The sequence below is a fragment of the Trachypithecus francoisi genome, unplaced genomic scaffold (genome assembly GCF_009764315.1).
Source record: "Trachypithecus francoisi isolate TF-2019V2 unplaced genomic scaffold, Tfra_2.0 Lachesis_group7, whole genome shotgun sequence".
Taxonomy (NCBI): Eukaryota; Metazoa; Chordata; class Mammalia; order Primates; family Cercopithecidae; genus Trachypithecus; species Trachypithecus francoisi.
The window spans coordinates 53,321,243-53,341,465 of record NW_022681472.1 but is presented as its reverse complement, the minus strand read 5'-3'; the positions used below and the strand labels follow the sequence as shown (position 1 = coordinate 53,341,465).

At 44.9% G+C, this 20,223-nt stretch overlaps 1 long non-coding RNA gene across 1 annotated transcript in view; it reads left to right on the top strand.

Moving 5' to 3' along the window:
* The first annotated feature begins 1,293 nt into the window (after positions 1 to 1,293).
* Positions 1,294 to 20,223, top strand: part of LOC117079569 — a 526,295-nt gene continuing 507,365 nt past the window's right edge. The window contains exon 1 of the long non-coding RNA XR_004435499.1: positions 1,294 to 1,671. This is a non-coding gene — a long non-coding RNA (uncharacterized LOC117079569). The remainder of the gene's footprint in view (positions 1,672 to 20,223) is intronic.

Sequence of the window (20,223 nt, the reverse complement as noted above, 5' to 3'; positions counted from 1 at the left end):
GCTTTCTCATCTCCCTGCCTCGTGCCTGCTTCCCCTAGCCCTCCCCACAACCCACTGGTTAGTGGTAGAGCAGGAAACCTTCTAGACCTTGCTGCAGCTCAACCGCTAGTGTCTGTTCTGATGAGTCAGTGCCGTGTGGTCTCTTTTGGTAACGTTTTCAACATCACCTGGTTTTGAGTTTGTAGCTTCTCTCTACATTAAGATTGAGAAGGGACAAGAAGACAGAAGAAAGTTAGAAGAGAGAAACAAAAGGCAAAAGAGTGAAGTGTAAATAAGTGAGGGTGAAGACAGGAAAGGGTGAAAGACATCTAGAAAATGAAGAAGAAGGCAGGACATGGTGGCTCATATCTGTAATCCCAGCACTTCGGGAGGCCAAGATGGGTGGATCACCTGAGGTCAGGAGTTCGAGACCAGCCTGGCCAATGTGGTGAAACCCCTTCTCTACTAAAAATACAAAACTTAGCTGGGCATGGTGGCACACACATGTAATCCCAGCTACTCAGGAGGCTGAGGCAGGAGATTTGCTTGAACCTGGGAGGCAGAGGTTGCAGAGTGAGCCGAGATTGTGCCACTGCACTATACCCTGAGTGACAGGGTGAGACTCCATCTCAAAAAAAAAAAAAAAAAAAAAAAAAAAAAAAAAAAAGAAAATGAAGCAGAAATGAGGCCTGAAAAGTGAACTTAACAAAGGGTTAAAAAAAAAAAAAAAAAAAAAAAAAAAAGAAACCTGAAAAGAAATCGGTGAGAATGAAGGGAGGAAGAGAAGAAGGGGATTGAGAAGGAGAGGAAGGAGAGGAAAATTCCGGCCAAGGCACCCCCTTATGTTACACTGCAGTTCAGTTATATTGAATATGTCTCAAAATGAGTTTGCTACCAGCTGGAGCTTAGAAAACAATCATTTCGTTCAACAGAAGTTTGGGTTGGAGTTGGATCAAATTTGACAGAGTTTAACCTATAAAGAAAAGAAGGAAATGGAACTCTGCAGTCTGACGGCCACTTGTGGCCCAGCGTTCTGGAAGCTGTTAGAATCCGCAGCTTGGCGCCTTCACCACTTTTCTTTCTGTTTGCATCCCATGATGCTCTTTTCAATCACAACTTGCATGGTTCCTGTGCAGGTATGAAGAATCTCACTGTCTTTGAGTTAGGATGAAAAACAGTGAGTGTTTCCCTGCCAAGTCTCCAAGAGAAGGAAGTGTGAACAGATGGTGGAGGAAACTGCACAGAGAACCTTGGTTCACCCCACCGTGAGGTGAGCAGGTAATCACACACGAAGGCTCTTTCTCTTCCTCCTGTGAGTAACTTTTACAAATAGCCAGTGGGAACCGGGGAGTGGAAGGGGTGGGGGCACGCGTGAGGTTCCTTTCCTCTGAAGCCTTGGTTCTTTAAAATGGCAGCATAACCACTTTTTCCGTGCACACACAGGGATATTTAAAGGCATCAGTGAAAAGGATGCAGAAGGTAAACATGGAGCAGAGGACACGGTGGGTTGGCAGATGTGGGCTGGGTCCTGGAAACCCACATGGACCTGGAAGTTTACTCCATCCTGAGTTCTCATCGTGGCTCTGTGCGCTCTGCTTCTCTGGGAATCTCGCGCAGTTGGAGTCTTTCTGGACACTTCTCAGTGCCTGGCTGTGTGGGGTAGAAGCAAGTATTTGTGAAACTCAGGCTAGGGTAAAGTAGGTAGGATACCCATGGTGTGAATTTTCCGTTAAAGTTTTCTTTAGAGATTGTTTTTCCTGAGAGAGAAATTCGTGCACTGTTACACATACGACTTTAAAAAGCCCCCACCAGGCCGGGCGCGGTGGCTCACGCCTGTACTCCCAGCACTTTGGGAGGCTGAGGCGGGCGGATCACGAGGTCAGGAGTTTGAGAATGGCCTGACCAATATGATGAAACCTCATCTGTACTAAAAATACAAAAATTAGCCGGAGGTGGTGGCAGGTGCCGAAAGTCCCAGCTACTCTGGAGACTGAGGCAGAAGAATGGCTTGAACCTGGGAGGTGGAAGTTGCAGTGAACGGAGATCGCGCCACTGCACTCCAGCCTGGGTGACAGAGCGAGACTCAAAAAAAAAAAAAAAAAAAAAAGCCCCCACCAGCTCTGGGTCTTCTTTGTGTGTGTGTTGTGTTTTGTGTTAAGAAAATCACTGTTGAAGTTGTTCTTCCAGGGCTTGCGGGGGTCGGGGTTGGGGGAGGTCTTTTATCTAGGCAGTAGATGTGTAGTGTGTCTATATTTCTTTTTCTCTGCTTTACAATTTTGGCTGGATGAATATTCCTGGAGAGATGAATTTCCTTTCTGGTTGTGTAGGAATCAGACATTTTCACAGAAGACAGTTGCTTTGAGACCCCAAGTATCTTATGTCTACTTCCATGGAAACACCTCATGTGTGTTGGAGATAACAGTGTGTATCACATGAAGTGGCAACATTTTATCCAGCAGTCCCAGACCTGATCATAGTTTTTCATTCCCAGAACCTCATGAGAAAGCCCAGATCCCTGTAGGATTTGCTTCCTCCGCACTTCTCTTGCCTCATGTCTACCCATTCCCCCTGCAAGTTGCCTCCATCCTCTCTCACGAAAATCCTGGGCATTGCTCAGAATCAGCCCTTCTAGGTCTTGCTTTTCTGCTAATGCATGGGCTGTTTCTCTGTTCCATAAGAAAGCACTTAAGGAACATGGGCGTTCAAACTGGGGAAAAGGGAACCAGGCTGGTGGAATAGGGGAAAGCAAAAAGAGAAAGGAGGTGAGCAACAAGTCCCCCTTTCAGCATGGTCCAGGACATACAGCCCTCCTGTGAAAGTAACTCACAATTTTCCTGCGCCCAGCCCTCACTAGACACCTGCATGTCAGCTCGCTGCAGCCCAACCTTGGTGTTACCAGTGCTGCACAAAGCCTCCTTCAACAGACAGCGTAAACACCATCCCATAAACTCTCCAGCCAGCCTTTGTTTCTTCACAGTCAGCTTCTGCTGACTTGCCTGTTGTCTCTCTGGCCATGTATTTTCCTACTTTCTCAAATAAATCTGCCTTCCTTCACCTGCAACTGTCTTGGTAAATTCTTTCACCCCCACACCACTGGCCATCATTCCCCCATGACAGAACACATTTTTTAATCAAGCAGAAAGAACATGTGGCAAGGAGAAGGGATGTGCTCAGGGAGTTTTGGGGTTTATTATGAAGATGCTCATGAAATCATGAGAAACAGAAAATTGTCTTAGTCAGTGGCACTGGCCAAACTCACAAAAAACAGGAATGATAGGAATGATCTTTGGGAATGAGGCCGCAGTTCAGTGTATACCATGGCTTATCTCATTCTGGGATCCCTCAGCCAGTGTTCTGTCTCAGAGTCTTAGCGGCTTCTGTCCATGCTGTCACTGTTCTGACATGACTGGCTCACTCTGTTCTCTACCTCTAGGCTCAGCTTGTTGTGGCTTCTGCTTACTGCTTTCTTCCAAGTGAGTTTTTCCACCTCTGTTGACCCTGTGTCTTTTTTCCTCCCTGTGTCTCACATTGAAATTCCCCGAGACAGGTACTCTGTCTAGGCAGTCAGCATGCAGGATAGAATGGCATCAATGAGCTGGGCTTTGTTCTGGGCCACCTCCTGTAGGGCACTGGCCAACCACAGGGTAGCTGCCCTTAGGCCAGATGCCAATCCCTGGTCCAATCACCTGTGACTAAGGTAGCAGAGTTACTTGGTATGAAATGTGTCAACCTGGGATAAGAAGCCTCAGAGAGGGGCTGCTGGTGGGTTGGTACAGTAAAGCTTTTCAGAAATAATAATATAAGATAGCAAATAAGTGTGGCATTAGTAAAATACGCAATTAGTGCTCTAGATGAGGCCAGAAGAGGCTGAGATCATGATGATCTGGGGTGGGCTTTCCTCTGCTTACAGTCTCAGGGACAACCTTCTCTGAAAGGCATAAGGTTCTTTATGAGATCAGGCTCCTGCTTGCCTTGCCAGCTTCACTTCCAGCCCCACAAATGCTATGTTCCAGTCACTGGGGCTCCTGGCAACCTCTGGATGATACCTCTGGCTAACAGTGACATGTCCATGCAGGCGCACTAGGAAGAACTCCAATTGTTCTTTGATTTTGAGATGATACTTTTTTTTTTTTTTTCTGAAACCTTACCTACTCCAGACACTTAATATCTCTTCTCTTCCCTGCAGCCCTCTGTACCTGCGTTTATTACAGCATCTAGAGCACTGGGCTATGATTATTGGTTGACATGTCCACTTTGCTCACTAGATGGCTAGGAAAGGGACTGATTGTGATTATTATTATTTTTTTTCAGGCAGAGCCTTGCTGTGTCACCCAGGCTGGAGTGCAGTGGGATGATCTCGGCTCACTGCAACCTCTGCCTCCCAGGGTCAAGTAATTCTCCTGCCTCAGCCTCCTAAGTAGCTGGGATTACGGGTGCCTGGCACTACTGCCTGGCTAATTTTTGTATTTTTAGTAGAGATGGGATTTCGTCATCTTGGCCAGGTGAGCCACTGCGCTTGGCTGGGACTGACTGATTTACTCATCTCTGGATCCCAGCAACGAGGCCAGTGCTTGGTACCTACCACTACTGCTAGGACTAGCTCGTGGTTTTGGAGCTATTAGTCTGCTCCTTGCACAATTCCAAAAGTGTTGTATGTATTAACTACTTTAATCCTTCCAAGAACCTTATAAATAGGAGCCGTAAATATCGTCGTTTTATGTTTTGGGAAGTTGAAGCACGGACAGGTTGAGAAACTTGCCCAAGGTTGCATGGTTAACAAGTGGTGGAATCAGGATTCAAATCCGGCAAATTGTTCTGGAGTCTGTGCCTTGCCCACTGAGCAATACTGCCTCTTGGCAATGAATGCTGTAGAAGAGTTAGTAGGTATTCCGTTAGTATTGAGGAAATAAAGAAGCCACTACTGGGGCTTTGAGGGAGAAGGAAAAGGCAGAGGAAAACATCCTAGGGAAACGAGGCATCCGAGAACATCCAAAGGACAATGTGTGAGCCTTGGGAGGCGGAGCAGAGCTTGTCAGTCAGAGCACATCAAAGGGCAAGACGAGGGGCTGGGCTTTTGAGGAAGGTAGTGACACGATTAAAAGGAAATCTAAAAAAGGTCAATCTGGCTTCAGGATACAAGGTAGTTTAAAATGGGAAGGGAATGAACACAACTAGGAGGCCATGGACATAGTCTCCTGAGGCAATAGAGTGATGGATTATTAGTGTGGACCTGGGCTCGGACAAATGAGGGGTCTGAGTCTAGATTCTGTCACTTGTCATTGTGTAGCCTCTCTCAATCTCCAAGCTCCTGTTCCTTCATCTACAAAACAGGAATTATTACTCACCTCTTAGGTTGTGGTAAGGATTAAAGGCATGTTTGCCAAGGGCTTAGCACAGAACCCTGACCTTATTCTCCTTTTGTCTTGGTCAAGATGATAAGGGCTTGTGCTTGTGTAGTAGCACTGGCAAGAAAATGGATGGGAAGATGAGACTCACTAGAACTTGCTGATTGATGGCTGCTGAAGAATTGAGGCAAGGAAGGGTCAGTGAGTGAATGGTCAGTGCAGGGGGTGAACTCAGAGGGCCTGGGTTCTGGGTCTGGTTTTGTCACTGCTTTGGCCGCATCATTCATCTACATTGCTGGATCTCAGTTCCTCCTCTAGAATGTAAAAATGGTAGACTGACAGTTGCTCATTTTTCTTCCCACTTGGAATGCTATGACAACATGGCTGGGGGGTTGGAGTCTGGACAACTGGGAGAACATAAAAGATGCCGAGCTCTGCCTTCTTCTTTAAAGAGGTCCCCAACCCCCTTTTATTAATCCTGACCTTTGTCTTGTCTTTGATTTAGAAATATTATTGTTTTGTTCTGGGAAAATGACTCAAATCTCAGCCACTGATATAAGACTTGGTTGTTGCAGCAGCAGGTGGATCAGAGAGAAGTTTTTTTTTTTTTTTTTTCTGGAGTTCTCTGGTCTCCTGATCCGGACTTGAGCTTCATTTCTCTGAGGGGCGGAAGAAGCTGACTTCTCTAGTAATTTACCCTGTGCTTTCCTCCCTGCAGGCAGGACCCATGATCTTCTTGGTCAACTTCACAGTGGGTTTGTGGTGATGCTTTTTGGATGTCTTTCCCCTTGGACATTCAAACTCAGCATCCTCAAAGAGAAAGAAAGTGGGACCTGTACCCAGCAAGGTACACATGCAGTCCCCTGCTAATCAATGTTTTCATATTGTGAGCACTTCTCCGCCTGGATTACATTCATTGTGGGTGAAATTAAATATCTGAGCAGTTGCTGAAGCCTTAGTGAGCTTGTTTCCATGGCAGCTTCAGAGGCCTTCTCCAAAAAAAGGAGTAGTTTATTTTCAATTAACAAAGGGCAAAGAGGTCTTTACTGCAGTTTTGCTTATGGGAATTTCAGATAAAATTTCCCAGCCCTACAGGTACCATACAATCTCTCACCCACTTATCTTGATGGAACCGTGAGGAGGATTGTTGATTTCTGTAACAGTGCAGCACCCCAGACGCAGCATGTTGTGATATGGACCAACAAAAGAATGTTAGTTCTTAATAAAAAAGGAAACATTTTGAAATTGAGCTACTGGACATTCATAAAGTACCTACTGATCATTCCACCTGCTAAGGATGACAAATTTTCATTCTTTCAGAGTTCTGGGTTGGGTATCAAGATTGGATGTCTACTTCATAGAAGAGTGAATTGTGGCATTCTTTGAGCTGCTGACGAAAGGCATAAGTCTAGTCAGCCACCACATTAGACATTCCAAGAATTACAGCCTCTCTGAGGAAGAAAAAGTAATTATTACCCAGGTATGCTCCATGAAAGAGCAGCTCACCATGTGGAAATTTACCAAAATGCAAATAAGAGAATAGGAAATAATTTTACCCTAAAGCCTCAGAAAGTGAGGCTTATGATCTGAGGGGATTTGGCTTACCTTTCTGGTTATGGGTTTTCGTCCAAAAATTAGCCTGGGAAGTTCCTCTTGTCTTTTCAGCTCTTCAGCGTTTTAAGTTGCCCCCTTCCTGTTTTTGGTAGACATGGGGCTCTTGCTATGTTGTCCAGGCTGGTCTTGAACTCCTGGCCTCAAACAATCCTCCCTTCCTTGGCCTCCCAAAGTGCTGGGATGACAGGTGTAAGCCACTACACCTGGCCTTAAGTTGTTATTTCTACAATATTTCATTTTTCTTTGATTTCAGCTGGAAGATTGATCTGAGTAACCTAGCTGTTTTTTTCCAGACACCGGAAGTCTTGAGTGGTCTTTCAAAATGCAAGTCTATGCAGGTTTCTTATTACCCACTGCTGTCATTCTCAAAAGGGCTTGCTTGTTAAACTTTATTTATTTCCGGTTGGACTTTAGGCATCACTTTGATAAACTTCTAGAACAAAGTTCAAGCTGCTCAGCATGGAAAACAAGGCCTCTTCCTACTCCCCAGACCTATCTTCTTCTACTCCCCACTTCTCATCCCCACACTGTGTTCCAAAAATATGAATAAACTTAAAGGTACAGTAGTCCCCCTTATCCACAGGTTTGCACTCCTCAATGGTAGTCCAAAAATAGTAAATGGAAAATTCCAGAAATAAACAATTCATAAGTTTTAAATTGCACACTGTTCTGAATAGCATGATGAAGCCTCTCACTGTCCTTCCTGAGACGTGAATCCTCCCTTTGTCCAGTGTACCCATGCTGTGGACACGCTCCCTGACTGTTAGTCGCTTAGCAGCCAGCTTGGTTATCAGATTCACTGAGACGGCACCACAGTGTTTGTGTTCAGGTGACCCTTACTTAATAATGGCCCCAAAGCACAAGAGTAGTGATGTTGGCAATGTTGTTATAATTGTTCTATTTTATTATTAGTTATTGCTGTTAATCTGTTATTGTGCCTACGTTATAAATTAAACTTTATCATAGGCATATATGTATGTATGTATAGGAAGAAACACAGTATATGCAGGGGTTGGTCCTATCTGTGGTTTCAGGCATCCATTGGGAGTCTTGGGATATGTCCTCCAAGGATAAGGAGGGATGACTGTACCTGAATACAGTGCACCTTTTCACACCACTGTGCCTTTGCACATGCAATCCCTGCTGAATATAATGCCCCTTCTCTTTGCCCATGAGGCAAATGCTTGTTCATCTTTCAAAAGCCAGTTCAGAGGCCGCCTCCTTTGGGAAGTCCCCTGGAGTGCCCTCTCCCAACACCTTAGAGTTGATCCTGCCTTTGACTGTACCAAACTTCACACACAGTTCTGTGAATATTTACGATACTGTTGTAATTTCCTTTTGTACAAGATTTCAAACTGTTTGAGGGGAGGGATTAGAATTATCTCATGTATGTTTTATCCAACCCTGAATTCAGTACCTAGCACAATTGTTGATGCTCAATATAGGTTTGCTAGGTGATTGAATGAATGAAGCACATAATTAGGTAATCCAGATACTCAGTCCCAGCAGGAAGAACACTGCCATGACTTCTGACACTACCCAGAGTGAAGCCAAACTGCAGATTAGAGGCTCAGCCCTCCATAAGACTACTCTCACTTCAGATACTGGCTGCAAATCTGGAAGTCTCTAGGCTACCTTTACACCTGACAAACTGGCTACAAATTTGGAAGTTTATACCCTTCAGTTTTGGTAATTTGCTAGAAGGACTCATTGAACTCAGGAAATTCCACAGTTATGACTATGGGTTTTATTATAGCAAAAAGGATACAGTGTAGAACCAGCCCAGAGAAGATACACATAGGTGAGGTCTGAGGGAAGCCTCCCTGTCCTCTCCCTGTGGAGTCAGGAAGTATTTGCCTTTCAGTACACGGTTGTGTAACAGAGTATCACCCCTCTTTTTCTTCCTAAAGGCTGGGCTGATATCATGTGGCTCAAAGCACCAAACCTCTGATCACATCTTTGTTCTTTCTGGTGTGGCTAGTCCGGATCCTGAGTTATCTTGCTGTTACAAACTGTCTAGGGGTCCACCCTGAGTCACCTCATTAGCCTAAACAACTATCAGGGGACCCACCATGAATAACAAAGGCATTCTTATCATTTGGGAAATTTTAAGGATTTAGACACTGCCTTCCGGGACCTGGAGACAGAGGCCACGTTCTTTATTACATGGGAAATGCTTTCAGCAACGATTTGGATAGAGTTGGCGCCCAGGGATATAATCTGGTGGGTAGGGCCCATAGCAGGGAGTCCAGAATGACAACTGACATTAGAGAGATAGGTGAGTGGCATGTAACAGCGGACATTTAGAAATAGCTGCTCTTAGATTATAGGCAGAAATCATTCAGTGTTGGACACATAGTAGGTGCTGAATATTAAAGAGTTTTTTAAATTAGTGAAAAGAGCATGAGTTGGATGTTGATGGATGTGTAAACTTGGACAGATGAAAAATAGGTAAGGAGGATAGGAGGACGTTCCCAGAACCAACTTGTCAAAGGCCAGAGCAAGGACGCAGGTAGTAAGTTCAGGAGCATGACTGTGGGTTCCTGCAGGACTAGAAGGGGAAGTAGGATGACTAGGAGCAGAACTCACAGATCGTTGAGTACTGGTATTACTGCATCGGTTTGGTCACTTTAATAGAAACCAAGGTAGAAGATTTAGTTCTAAGTCCTGTCAATGTCCAAGCTGGTAGGTGACCCAGTGAGGTGATTGGTTCTGCTTCACAGAAGTATCCAGGGTCCCACATGCCTTCATTTTATTGTGCTTCTGTCCCCTGAGATATCTTCTGCTTGGCTGAATCTGGTTCACCCCACCCCATCTCTCTTCTAGTGCATGGAAAGGAAGAAAGAGGATATAGGCCGAGCACAGCAGTTCATACCTGTACTCCCAGCACTTTGGGAGGCCGAGGAGGGAGGATTGCTTGAGGTCAGGAGTTTGAAATCAGTCTGGGAAACATAGTGAGACCCTGTCTCTATGAATATTATGTATAAAAAATTATCTGGATGTGATGGCTCGTGTCTGTAGTCCCAGCCACTTGGGAGACTGAGACTGTAGTCCCTCCACCTTGGGAGGTGGGAGGATCTCTTGAGTCCAGGAATTTGAGGCTGCAGTGAATTATGATCATGCTACTGCACTCCAGCCTGGGCGACAGAGCAAGACCCAGTTCCTGTTTCCAAAAAAAAAAAAAAAAAAAAAAAGACGTAAAGGGCTAGCAATTTTCTTTTCTTTTTTTTTTTTTTTGAGACGGAGTCTGGCTCTGTTACCCGGGCTGGAGTGCAGTGGCCGGATCTCAGCTCACTGTAAGCTCCGCCTCCTGGGTTCCCGCCATTCTCTTTTTTTTTTTTTTTTTTTTTGAGGCGGAGTCTCGCTCTCCGCCCAGGCTGGAGTGCTGTGGCCGGATCTCGGCTCACTGCAAGCTCCGCCTCCCGGGTTCACGCCATTCTCCTGCCTCAGCCTCCTGAGTAGCTGGGACTACAGGCGCCCGCAACCGCGCCCGCTAATTTTTTTGTATTTTTAGTAGAGACGGGGTTTCACCATGGTCTCGATCTCCTGACCTTGTGATCCGCCCGCCTCGGCCTCCCAAAGTGCTGGGATTACAGGCGTGAGCCACCGCGCCCGGCCCCGCCATTCTCTTGCCTCAGCCTCCGGAGTAGCTGGGACTACAGGCGCCCGCCACCTCGCCCGGCTTTTTTTTGTATTTTTTTAGTAGAGACGGGTTTTCACCGTGTTAGCCAGGATGGTTTCGATCGCCTGACCTCGTGATCCGCCCGTCTCGGCCTCCCAAAGTGCTGGGATTACAGGCTTGAGCCACCGCGCCCGGCCACAATTTTCTTTTAAGAAGATGATCTAGACATTGCCCACAGTATTTTTCCTCACGTCTCATTAGCTAGAAAGTAGTCATGTGGAAACGTAGAAAATGTAGACTGTAGCTGAAAAACCTTGTGCCCAGTTAAAACATAGGTGTGGGGGGGGAGGGCAAGAGTGGTATTTAAAAAAGTAAGGAGAGGGAGGCTGAGACGGGCGGATCACGAGGTCAGGAGATCGAGACCATCCTGGCTAACACGGTGAAACCCTGTCTCCACTAAAAAATACAAAAAACTAGCCGGGCAAAGTGGCAGGCACCTGTAGTCCCAGCTACTTGGGAGGCTGAGGCAGGAGAATGGTGTAAACCCGGGAGGTGGAGCTTGCAGTGAGCTGAGGTCTGGCCACTGCACTCCAGCCTGGGTGACAGAGTGAGACTCTGTCTCAAAAAAAAAAAAAAAAAAAAAGTAAGGAGAGAGTGGATATTGGGGAAAAGTTAGCAGACTATGTCATTCCAGCCTAAAGTGTTTAGACTGCAAATCACAGGATATTGAGACCTGGAGAGAGTTTTGAGAAGAAATGATCATGCTCAGTTCTAAATGCCTTCTAGAGCCACCTTACAATTTCAATTGTAATATGATAATGTAAATAAGATACTCGTATTATGAAAGCAAGCAATGTATATGATTGTGTGTGTGGTTGACAAAGTCAGAGACATAAGGGGAGTATTCTCTAAGGAACTGACCATTTATTTTCTTTCTCTTTTCTTTTCTTTTTTGAGACAGGGTCTCACTCTGTCACTCAGGCTGGAGTGCAGTGGTGCAATCATGGTTCATGCAGCCTCAATCTCCTGGGCTCAAGTGATCCTCCACCTCAGTCTCCCGAGTAGCTGGGACCATAGGCGTGTGCTACCATGCACAGCTAATTTTTGATTTTTCTCTCTCTCTTTCTCTCTTTTCTTGTACAAACAGGGTCTTGCCATGATGCCAAGGCTGGTCTTGAACTCATGGGCTCAAGCAGTTCTCCTGCCTTGGCTTCCCAAAGTGCTGAGATTACAGGCATGGGCCACTGTGCCCAGCCAACAGTGCACTTTAGATCTAAACTCTGATAATACTAAATAAGCAAGAGGAGAGGGAATAGTGTTTCATGCAGAAGGACCTGTATGTACAAGTGCCCTGAGGCAGAATAGAACATGGTGACTAAGAATAATTAAGTCTAGTGTAAGTGAAATGGAGCGAGCACTAAGTAATATGGTACAAAATGATTATTGAAGGCTGGGTGTGTGGCTCACGCCTGTAATCCCAGCACTTTGGGAGGCTGAGGCAAATAGATCACTTGAGGTCAAGAGTTCAAGACCAGCCTGGCCAACATGGCAAAACCCCATCTCTACCAAAAATATAAAAATTAGACAGGCATGGTGGTGTGTACCTGTAGTCCCAGCCACTTGGGAGGCTGAGTCAGGAGAATCACTTGAATCCAGGAGGTGGAGGTTGCAGTGAGCTGAGAGTGTGCCACTGCACTCCAGCTTGGGTGGCAGAGTGAGACTCCATCTCAAAAAATAAAATAAAATAAAATAAAATAAAAATAAAGCAAAATGATTATCGAAAGGCAATAAAGGGTCTTTTAAGGATGTCAGTCTTAGATCTAAGGATAGTGGGAATCTTTTGAAGTATTTTAAGCAGGTAAGTATTTCAAATGTATTCATTTTGTTGAGTTTAGAGAAACACTGGAAGGGAGTAAAGGTAGATGAGGTGTCAGTAAGCATTGTAATCTACATTAATTGAGTGATGGGTACCCTAACAGTCCTGACTTGACCACTAAGCAGTCTATGCATGCAACAAAATTGAATGTGTACCACATACATTTGTACCAAAAATTGAAAATGTATTCTTATGAGTAGACCTGTAATACAAAATTATACCCAATTGTTACTATTATTGTATTTTAAAAACATATCAATTAGAAATTATAGAAGTTTATGTCCTTTCTTATGAGTACTACATAAATAATGGCCTTGATTTTGGCTTGTGAAGCCTAAAATATTTATGGTCTGGCCCCACTCTCGATGATTCCTTCTGTGTGGAGGATCCTTTCTAGAGGAACACTCTGCTCTCCCTCTGCTCCCGCGTCATGTGTGACTCTTCTCCAGACCAGGAGAGTTTGACCTGATTGATGAGTCTAGGAGAAGGAACTTACTCTACCTGCCTTTAGTAGAGATGACATTTCTTTTGTCCTTTGTTATGAGGAAAGCCCCACAGGGTTGGTCTTCAAGGAGGAGCCTGTCATTTTCCAACTGCACCTGTCATTGGTGAGTAATGAGAACTAAGCCATGGCCTCCGATAGAGCTTTTCATTTGTATTGAGAGTGCTATCTCCACCTTCAGCCTCCAGGTTCCCATGTCTACCTCTGAACTGTTTCAGAACTCCAGTGGGGAATAGGGATGCTGTTTTTTAGCCCCTTCAAAGTCAACAGAGTGAACAGAGGCTGCTCCTGGAGGGGCATCTGAGCAGCTGTGCTCATCTCTCCTGTCACTGAGATGCAGAGAATCTGACATAAGAGGGGAGGATGCAATTGGCTCATCAGCAAACACTTGAAAACTAATTGAGTCCATAAACCAAGGCTCTCCCAGAGAAATCAAACTGATATAAGAGAGCAGGAAGGAAGGGGAAAGCAGGAGAGAAGAGGGTCTTAGAAACAGGGGAGCTGGCCAGGTTCGGTGGCTCATGGCTGTGATCCCAGCACTCTGGGAGACTGAGGTGGGTGGATCATGAGGTCCTGTTGCAGAAAGTCAGGGACCCCAAACGGAAGGACCCTTTGGGGTTCCAGCTGGAACCACAGTGGAAGAACATAAATTGTGAAGATTTCATGGACATTTATCAGTTCCCAAAATTAATACTTTTATAATTTCTTATGCCTGTCTTTACTGCACTCTCTGAACATAAATTGTGACAATTTCATGGACATTTATCACTTCCCCAATAATACTCTTATAATTTCTTATGCCTGTCTTTACTTTAATCTCTTAATCCCATTGTCTTTGGTTTTTTTTTTTTTTTTTTTTTTTTTTTTTTTTTTTTTTTTTTTTGAGACGGAGTCTCGCTCTGTCGCCCAGGCTGGAGTGCAGTGGCTGGATCTCAGCTCACTGCAAGCTCCGCCTCCTGGGTTTACGCCATTCTCCTGCCTCAGCCTCCCGAGTAGCTGGGACTACAGGCGCCCGCCACCTCGCCCGGCTAGTTTTTTGTATTTTTTTTAGTAGAGACGGGGTTTCACCGTGTTCGCCAGGATGGTCTCGATCTCCTGACCTCGTGATCCGCCCGTCTCGGCCTCCCAAAGTGCTGGGATTACAGGCCTGAGCCACCGCGCCCGGCCAATCCCATTGTCTTTGTAAGCTGAGAATGTACATCACCTCAGGACCACTATTGTACAAATTGATTGTAAAATATGTGTTTGAACAATATGAAATCAGTGCATGTTGAAACAGAACAGAATAACAGCGATTTTTAGGGAACAAGGGAAGATAACCATAGGTCTGACTGCCTGTGGGGTTGCGCAGAATAGAGCCATAGTTTTCTTCTTGCAGAGAGCCTATAAACAGACGTACAAGTAAGGGAATATTGCTGAATTCTTTTCCCAGCAAGGAATACCCTGGGGAAGGAATGCATTCCTTGGGGGAGGTCTATAAACGGCCGCTCTGGGAGTGTCTGTCTTGTGCAGTTGAGATAAGGACTAAAATATGCCTTGGTCTCCTGCAGTACCTTCAGGCTTACTAGGATTGGCAAATTCCAGCCTGGTGAATTTTGGTCAGCTTGGCTCTCTGCTCTCGAACCCTGTTTTCTTTTAAGATGTTTATCAAGACAATATGTGCACAGTGGAATATAGACCTCATTGGGAATTCTAGGTTTGCCTTTGCCTTGTGATCTTTATTGCCCTTTGAAGCATGTGATCTTTGTGACCTACTCCCTGTTCGTATACCCCCTCCCCTTTTAAAATCCCTAATAAAAAGTTGCTGGTTTTGCGGCTCAGGGGGCATCACGGACCTACCAATATGTGATGTCACCCCCGGAGGCCCAGCTGTAAAATTCTTCTCTTTGTACTCTTTCTCTTTATTTCTCAGACCGGCTGACACTTAGGGAAAATAGAAAGAACCTACATTGAAATATTGGGGGCTCGTTCCCTCAATAAGATCGGAGATCAAGACCATCCTGGCTAACATGGTGAAACCCTGTGTTGACTAAAAATAAAAAAAATGAGCTGGGCATGGTGACACGTGACTGAGGCAGGAGAATTGCTTGTACCCAGGAGGCAGACGTTGCAGTGAGCCAAGATTGTGCCACTGGACTCCAGCCTGGGTGACAGAGTGAGACTTCATCAAAAAAAAAAAAAAAAAAAAAAAAAAAAGAGGGGAGCTGATTTAGTGAACCAGGGTAAGCTTAGTGGAATAGCTAAGGGTGTGGTAGGTTTTATGTTCTTCTTTAACAAATTTTCCTTGCTTTCAGCTTCCAGATTTATGTTTTCCCTCTTCTGCGAGCCCAGACTTTTCTACAACATATACTGGTCAGTTTCATAAACTTTCTTTAAAAGGGGTGACTGTGAGTGTAATTTTCCATTCTGCTTTCCAGTGCACTCAGCTGCCTTTAGGAGGCTTGACAGGCTGTGGCAGTGTCCAGCTGCAGGGCGTCCTGCATCTCTGATGGCGAGTGATGACTCACTTCCTGCTGCCTGACTTGAGAAGCTCCTAAATACACTCCTGGGTCAGTCCCCTGCAGTGTAGCCTTAATCTGCTGCTGACCCAGGATCCAACCCAGCTGTTAGGTGGAGGACCCACATTTCCAATTCTGCAGCAGTGGGAGGCTTTCTGGGTAGCCGTCCAGCTCAGATGCTTTGAAGGAGGGATGAGAGGAAAGCTGTGAGTGAGAGGGCAGGAATGTGCAGGCAGGGCCAGCATCACAGAGGGTTTTGTTTGTTATACTGGGAACATCTTATAGGCCTTGAGATAATGACTGCTCAAGATTCAGGAATGATTTAGCTTTCCATGCCCTACTCAGGTCAAACTGATTATACTTTAATAGACACAATAAGATAATTCTTAATCCTGGCTGCACATAATAGCAATCTCCGTTCGATGACTAATAGGTACATTGAAATTTAAACATTCGAAATAGAACTCTTGATCTTACCCCTCTCCCACCAAACATGCCCTTTTCCAACCTTCCCCTCTTGTTGAGTGACACCATTTGCCACATATGCAGCCTCAATTCTCATCCTCTGAATGGCTGATATGGTTTGGATGCCTTTTTCCCTCCAAATCTCATGTTGAAATCTGACCTCCAATGTTGAAGGCGGGCCTCCTGGGAGGTGTTTGGGTGATGAGGAAGAGCCCTCATGAATGTCTTATGGTAAGAGTGAGTTCTCACTCTGAGTTCATTCAAGATCTGGTTTGAAAGAGCCTGCCACCTCATCCCTTTCTATCTTGCTCCCACTCTTGCTATGTAATACACCTGCTCCCTCTTTGTCTTTTGCTCTGATTACATGACTCTTGGGGCCCTCACCAGAAGCAGATGCTGGCACCACACTTCTTGTACAGTCTGCAGAATGGTGAGTCAAATAAACTTCTTTTCTTCTTCTTTTTTTTTTTTTGAGATGGAATTTTGCTCTTGTTGCCCAGGCTGGAATGCAATAGTATGATCTTGGCTCATTGCAACCTCCACCTCCTGGGTTGAAGCGATTCTCCTGCCTCAGCCTCCTGAGTAGCTAGGATTATGGACACCTGATACCACACCCAGCTATTTTTTTTTTTTTTTTGTATTTTTAGTTGAGCCAGGGTTTCACCATGTTGGCCAGGCTGGTCTCAAACTCCCAACCTCAGGTGTTCCTCCCGCCTTGGCCTCCCAAAGTGCTAGGATTACAGGCATGAGCCACCGCGCCCAGCCAATTAACTTATTTTCTTTATAAATTACTCAGTCCCAGGAATTCCTTTACAGCAACATATAAGGGATTCACGCAACATGCTATGCCCATGAGCTGTCCATCATCAAGCCCTGTAATCCTCCCCTGAAAATCTACCCCCAATTCTATCACTCCTCACCATCTCCATGGCTTTTACCTAGTCAAGTTCCCTCCATCCATCATCTGGACTATTGTAGAACCTCCTAACTCATCTTCCTGCTTCTCCTTTTGTCATTAAGGGTAAATCATGTCAAACATATCTCCTAGTGACTAGACTCACTGTCAATGGCTTAAATTGCAGTCAGAATAAAATCCAAATTTCTTGTGAGAACTTGCAAGGCTCCAAATGCATGGGCCTTTCCTTACCTACCTCTCTCATGATTTTTCTACTATTTCCCCCACACCATGATCCTCCAGCCACAATGCCCTTTTCTCTGTTTCTTGAACTTCCAAACTCATTCCCACCTCAAGTATGATGCTCCCTATATTTGGAAGTCTCTTCCCCAGATCTTTGCTTAGCTCCCTCACATCGTTCTGGAATCAGCAAAAATGTCATCTCCTTAGAACAACATTCCTTTATCAGCATCCTTCCCCATGCCCTGTTATTCTCCATCCCACTTAATGTGTTCTGTTTTCCCCATCACTCTATCTGAAATCATTTTTATTTGTTTCTGTGTTTATTCTATGTCTCCTTTTGCTAGAATGAAAGGCAAAGATTTTGGCAATTTCATTACATAGTGTCTGGAACAGTGAGCCTGGATATAGTAGATGCTCATTAAATTTTTATGGCATGGCCAGATGCGGTGGCTCACACCTGTAATCCCAGCACATGTGGGACCAAGACAGGAGGACTACTTGAGGCCAGGAGTTAGAGACCAGCCTGGTCAAAATAGTGAGACCCCATCTCGTAAAAAAAGATGTATGGAATGGATAAATGACTATTAGCAGTTGACTAACAAGCACCTGTTATGCACCTGGCACTGAGCTAGGTGTGCATCTCCACTACTGGCCAAGCATCAGGGGATCCAGACTCACCTAGAGGTACCTCCAGCTATGTGAGTTCCCTGAGTGGACAAGATGTTTGAACTCACCATGAGGCCAGTGTCACTTTGAAGGCATAGGGCACTTAGAGAAAAGATTTGACTCTGAACAATTATAACACAGCTTCCCCAACTGTTGATGACACCCCATTGTTGACAAAATAAAAGTAGACTTCTCCACCAGATTGCCATCACTCTCTGCAGACTGGCCACAGTCTGTTCTACAACCACTCCCTCCTTGTCCCTGCACCCCATCTCTAGCCACGCTGGACTTCCCCGAACATACCATCAATCTGCCTCTGCTTATGCTGTTTCCCTGGCCTCAAGGATTCCTTCTCCATTTCCCACCTCATGAAATCATAGACTCATCCTTTCAGAGCTACCTCAAATGTCACCTGCCTTATAAAAACTCCTTTGCTTTTTTCCCTCTGTAGTCAAAATAAATCACTTTTGTAAGCTATTCCAAAACTTTGTTCATCCTGCTGGTGTAACATGACAGTATATTACAACCCGTTAGAGCTCTTATTTTGCATCTATCTCCCATAGTGCCTAGCGGAGAACTTGGCATGGAGTATTGTGTTAGTTTGCTAGGTCTGTGATAACTATGTGGCTTAAACAACAGAAATTTGTGTCTCACTGTTTCTAGAGACTAGAAGGCTGAGATCAAGGTGTCGGCAGGGTTGGTTCCTCTGGAGGACTGTTAGACAGAATCTGTCCTGCTCCCTTTTCCTGGCTTCTGGTGATTTGCTGCAACCTTTAGCATCCTTGGCTTGTGGAAATATCACCTCAATTTCCGCCTTCCTCTCCACTTGGTGCTTTCCCTGTGTGTGTGTCTGTCTCTGTTCAAATGTTTCCTTTTTATAAGGACCAGGCTGGGTGCAGTGGCTCACGCCTGTATTCCTAGCACTTTTTGGGGTAAAGGCAGGTGGATCACCTGAGGTCAGGAGTTGGAGACCAGTCTGGCCAACATGGTGAAAACCTATCTCTACTAAAAATACAAAAAAATTAGCCGAGTGTGGTGGTGCACGTCTCTAATCCCAGCTACTTGGGAGGCTGAGGCAGGAGAATCACTTGAACCCAGGGGGCGGAGGTTGCAGTGAGCCGAGATCACACCATTCCATTGCAATTCAGCTTGGACAACAAGAGCGAAACTCTGACTCAAAATATATATATATATATATATGTGTGTGTGTGTGTGTGTGTGTGGTGTGTGTATGTGTGTGTGTGTGTGTATATATATATAGACACCAGTCATGGATTAGGGCCTGCCATAATGACTCCATTTTAACTTGATTACCTCCATAAAGAGCTTATCTCCAAATAAGGGCACATTCTGAAGGTACTGGTAGGTTAACACACCAATATATCGTTTGTTTGGGGGCACAGTTCAAATGATAATGAATATTTTTCCAAAAGGGATTCATTAATGAATTAATATGAACTGGAGACCTTTTGGGAAGAAAAGCATCCATCTGTCTTCTGTCTTCTGTGGGTCACATTTTCTGAGGCAAGACCTGTGTCTCCTGAAGAAAAGTGGAACAGCATGTAGTTGCTCAGCAAGTGAACAATTGACTGTAAATACTTATTCAGATACCATTTTTCTTCAAGAGAAACCTGGCATGGCAGGGAAGCTCCAAAGGCTCTATAAGGATGGAATTCACATGGTGGTAAGTAAGTTCATGCAAAGCAATCTCATGTTTTGTGTCACATTTTTCAGCATAGTGACAGTAAGATAAATTTTGTTTTGAATCCAATGAAACACCTACATCAGTCAGGTATTGGGGTCAGGCAAAGGTAATAATAGCTAACATGCATTCTCTCAGTTAATTCTCATGAGAGCCCTCTGAGGGAGTTACAGGTATCAGTCCCATTTTATTGGGTAAAGAAGCAAGATAGGTACAAGAGAGATAGATATTGGGTGGCCCAAGGTCAGACAGCTGGTAGGTGGTGGAGCCAGGATTTGGCTCAGTTCTGATATCAAAGCCAATCTTCTTCTTCTTCTTTCTTCTTTCTTCTTTCTTCTTTCTTCTTTCTTCTTCTTCTTTCTTCTTCTTCTTTCAAGTTCTAGGGTACATGTGCACAATGTGCAGGTTTGTTACATACATATACATGTGCCATGTTGGTGTGCTGCACCCATTACCTCATCATTTACATTAGGTATATCTCCTAATGCTATCCCTCCCTACTCCTTCCATCCCACCACAGGCCCCGGTGTGTGATGTTCCCCATCCTGTGTCCAAGTGTTCTCATTGTTCAATTCCCCCCTATGCGTGAGAACATGCAGTGTTTGGTTTTCTGTCCTTGTGATAGTTTGCTAAGAATGATGGTTTCCAGCTTCATCCATGTCCCTACAAAGGACATGAACTCATCCTTTTCTATGGCTGCATAGTATTCCATGGTGTATATGTGCCACATTTTCTTAATCCAGTCTATCGTTGATGGACATTTGGGTTGGTTCCAAGTCTTTGCTATTGTGAATAGTGCCGCAATAAACATACGTG